Consider the following 5,000-nt stretch of genomic DNA (forward strand, 5'->3'; position numbering starts at 1 on the left):
TCTCTGGAAACCCTTGTGGCAGCTCTTGATGCATTTAGCAATGAAGCGAAGCCCCTGGGGCTAGAGGTCTCCTGGACCAAGACCAAGATCCAGGATTTTGGGGGCCTGCTAGGAGACCCTGTACAGTCGATACGTGCTTGCGGTGAAAACAAAGAGCTTTATATACCTCGGTAGTGCATTTCACGACTCTGGGCTGTCAGACCAAGAAGTCAGTAGACGGATTGGCCTGGCAGCAGGGGTCATGAAATCTCTCGACATGAGTATTTGGAGATGTCGGTACCTGTGCAGAAGGACCAAGTTACATGTTTTCAAGGTCCTGATACTCCCAGTTTTACTCTATGGTAGTGAAACTTGGACACTATCTTGTGCTCTGGAATCTCGTCTTGATGCCTTTTGTAACAGATCCTTGCGCCGGATCATGGGGTACAGTTGGCGGGACCATGTGTCCAACCAATGGCTGCACCGTGAGACCGGTACAGGACCTGTTACTTGCACAATCCGTGATCGCCAACTCAGGCTATATGGCCACTTGGCTCGACTCCCACAGGATGATCCTGCCCATCAGGTTGTCTCTGTCCGAGACAACCCTGGGTGGAGGAGGCCTGTGGGACGACCGAGAAGGTCGTGGCTTGGGCAGATCGATCAAACCTGTCGTGAGGAACTAGAAATGGGCCGGGCCCCTGCCTGGCGGCTCGCCATGAGGGATCCTCGTAGGTGGAAGCGGAGGGTGGATGCGGCTATGCGCCCCTGCCGGCTTTAGCTCCATAATGATGATGATGATGTATATATATACATACACACATACACATACACACACACACACACACACACACATATATATATATATATATATATATATATATATATATATATTTGTGCGTGTATATGTGTGTGTGACAATTGACGATATTCATCATAAAGTTATATATATATATATATATATATATATATATATATATATATATATATATAATTGTGCGTGTGTTTGTAACAATTGACGATATTCATCATAAAGTTTTATACACACACACACACATGTATATATATACACAAGAACCAACTTTATGATGAATATCGTCAATTGTCACACACACTCACATAAATATATGTGCGAGTTTATGTGAGTTTGTAAAAAAAAAATGGCCTTTTATTGTTATGTTCTTAGATGTTCTTTATATATATTTTTACTCCCAACTATTAACTAGCTTCCATTTATGCCCAACAGTCATGCATATTTATAGTCACTCTGTTACTTTGTTCGTTTCTTTTGCACCATTTTTGTCTTTCGTTTACTGTTTTGTTGTCTTACTGGTTTGTTTTGCATCACCCATTATCTTCACTGTGTTATGCAATTAGTTCATCTATTAATTTTATGCTCTCCTTTCCCTCCCCCCCCCCCCCCCCCCCTCTTTTTAAAGTCAGACCCAGTTGTCACAGCAATCAATTTCCCAACAGATTGTACACTTGATACGGTTCAATGTCGCACGATATCTAGACATGCCATTGTATTTACCATCCAATTCACCACATCATCATCACCTATCTTTTCCTTTCCTAGTGCTTTTCTTCTTCATTATCCATTTTTTGTTCGCCATGTTCTTTCTGTTTTTGTTACATCTAAATAAAACACAATATAAAAGTACATAAAAGAAAATCAACTAAAAAGTAGAAATAAATAAAACGACAAAAAATAGTTCTAATTCACTTTTTCAACAGTTAAAGTAAAAATAATTACAAAACATCAAAAATAAAATCCACAAAAAAGTACTTGTTTATGTTCTTGTTCAAATATAAAGTATAAAAAAAGAATAAATAAAAATAAAAACAGAAATAAAATCAAATAAAAATCTTTCTTCTTCTTCGTTAAGTATTAATATCAATAACAATAATAGTAATAATTCCTGTTCACTTGTTTTGCCAGCATGAAAATTAGATATAAAAAGTATCAAAATAAAATTACAACTATGCTCTTCTTGAGTTTACTTAGCATAAAACTTGCCTCCTTCCTCTCCAAATGATAACAATGAATGCAGGGGGTGTCGCCCCCCTTAATCTACTACTTCTTTCACTTTCACCACTTTACCTCCCCCCCCCCTTATTATTCACCTTTTTACTTTGTTGTTGTTGTTGTTGTTGTGTGAGTGTGTGTGTGTGTGTATGACAACTGACATTATTCATCATAAAATTGTTTTTTGTTGTATGACACATAGTGCATTTACTTCGTGGCAACGTGAGTTTACAGGAAAAAAAAAAAAAAAAAAAAAAAAAAGTCTTTTTTTCTCTCCTTATCTTGTTTTTGTCCCAAACAGATAATATTTTTTCCGCGTCAGCGGGCGTTCTTATATGAGTGTGTGATAACGTTTGACTTTTATGTATTCATCCAATATACATATAGGCAGTTTGACATATATAAAATGAAAATAAAATGGCTGAGCCTCCTAAGAACACAAACATCATAAGAGACTTAATGTGTATTCAAGTTTTTAGACTCGCAGTTGAATTGAAGTCGATAACAGTTATAAAGATATATATAGTATATATAACAAAGAACAGATTAGTAAATTGGACTATGTTACAATAAATGATAATGTTATTCATAAAAAAAAATAATAATAACATAATATATTGCACGAGATTATATCTACACACTATTTATTTATATATATTTATACACACACACACACATATATATATATATATATATATATATATATATATATATATATATATATATATACATATATATACATACATATATATACATATACACACATACATATATACAAACGCATACATATATGCTTACATTAACCATGCTACATCTGCATATACACATGCACATATATTTATAAATTCATTACATAGAAACATTTGTATACATATGTAAGCATTCATACAGATGCATATATACACGCTGTTATCTACCTGTATATATACTTATACAAATTACCTCTTACATTTGTCCTAAACATCAGAATTCACTCTGACATATGTAATAGATGGGCCTCCAACGATTTTTTGAGCGACAGTAGTGATGGAGCATTGTGGATATGAGAGGGCTTATTCAATACACTTATCCCATGTTAAAAAATACATATCTTTGATTGGGTTGAGCCCACAGTTGGCTGCTTTATTAGTGAGTTTGATCTCATCTCAAATCATTTATGTACCGGGAAAAGTTATTTTCGTAGATATTGATACATTTAAAAATAAAGAGAGCATTTGGGCAGTTATAACGGGTTTTAGCGTTGTTTCATTGACTGCTCCCCAGACAGTGTTGTAATTTATTAGATGTGGATAATTCAATGAAAAGTAGATGCAATTACTGGCATTCATAGTGAGAAAATTACGCGTATGGTAAAAGATACCACAATGTCTATTATTTTTTTGACGAATATTGTTCGAATGACTTTTCCATGACAATTTATCGTTGATCATTACTCCAAGAAATTTAGTTTCGGTTTTACTTGACAAGGGTTTACGTTCTAAGATTACCGGCAAAGTGTAAAGAGAAGTTTCTTTTTAAGATTGAATATAACTTAATGGGAATTAACAATGTTTAGCGTCAGTTGGTTTGAAGAAATCCAGTTAGATATAATGTTAAGTTCTCTATTGATGTTGCTAATGAGTTCATTAATATTGTTACCTGAAGCATAGAGGTTACTGTCATCAGCAGATAATTTCAGATACGAGGATGTTTTCGCAAAATCATTGATGTAGATCAGAAAAAGAAGAAGCCCTAACAGTGACCTTGAGGTACAGATAATGGAAGGCGTTATATGAACAATTTCTGATAACTGTTTGACAGAAAAGAATGAAACAAGTAGTTAGCAGAGGCCCTGTGTATGTGTGTGAACTCTTACATAATTTATGTAAATACAAGGGGAAAAAATGATGCAAACAATCATAGTTTCAAGTTAACGCACCTTCCTAATCATAAACAAATAAATTCAAAGTTAAACAATAAAGAAAGAAAAAGGGAAAGGAAAGAGAAGATAAATGTCAACCCCATTTTTTGCTGATGGCATATCACAGCTAATAAAACAAAATATCCAAACTCACTCTTTAGTTATCACATGATAAACTAAATTAACAATTGAGTTTGATTTTATAAAGCACGAGGAGGTAGCCTGGTGACTTCACCAGAAAATTCTCTCTCGATCTTTCATTTTATTCATCTTTTCCTTTTCTCTGTCTTTATCTGTCCTATTCTTTTATATATTCACTCTGTCCTCATTACACATATTCGTTTATTCTCTCTTTCTCTCTCTCTCTTGATATGTCTCTCCCAGTCATTCATGAATATTCAATCTCTTTTTCTCACTTTGTCACGCTCTCTATCTTTACTTTTTTTCTTGCTTTCTCCCGTGCATTTATTCGTCCATTCCCTCTCCTTCCTGCTTTCGACCAAACCGTAGACATGATTAGCTTCCCTGCCCACTGCTGAGTTTTCTGGCTCAAAATGGCGGGATCCCATTCTAAATTTCCTTTGTTGTGCTACTGCTTTATCTCCGCTGTTGACTTCGCCCCAGACGCAAAAGTAGCCTCGGGCAATCGCTGGCTGTGTCGTTATCAGTGTTTGTCCCCCTCTCTCTTCTGATGATTATTTTATCCTGTCCCCTAACGTTTTAGTTGGTTGCTGTAAGTTGATTCGGGTGTTTTAGGCAATACATACTAATTTTGTTTTTTTACTTTTTATTTCCATTGCTAATGAATTAGCATAATTTGTTTTTGCCTATATCTACTGTTATTCTGTTTTAGAATATGTCAGAGTGCCACTGACTTGACATCCAATCGTGATCATTAGAAAACAAACAAATGAAAGGCAAAAATCAAACTGGGTCTTAAACCTGAATGCAATTTACCAAATACCTAATCCTGATCTTCTTCCCTTCATATCTCTCTATTCAGACTCAGATGCGAATCCATTCCCAGATGGATAAAGCACGTGTCCGGAGAAGAAGGTGTCTTTATCCACCTCTTCGTAGATATGCTCAGAT

General features: G+C 35.2%; 1 protein-coding gene across 1 annotated transcript in view; it reads right to left on the bottom strand.

The window, feature by feature from the left end:
• Positions 1 to 4,765: 4,765 nt before the first annotated feature.
• LOC125039765 overlaps positions 4,766 to 5,000 on the bottom strand; it is a 9,458-nt gene continuing 9,223 nt past the window's right edge. Inside the window, exon 5 of the mRNA XM_047634017.1 lies at positions 4,766 to 5,000. This exon is cut by the window's right edge and continues 128 nt beyond it. The gene's annotated coding sequence lies outside the window, so the exon portion shown is untranslated.

Source organism: Penaeus chinensis, chromosome 27, assembly GCF_019202785.1.
Source record: "Penaeus chinensis breed Huanghai No. 1 chromosome 27, ASM1920278v2, whole genome shotgun sequence".
In the NCBI taxonomy this organism is placed as follows: Eukaryota; Metazoa; Arthropoda; class Malacostraca; order Decapoda; family Penaeidae; genus Penaeus; species Penaeus chinensis.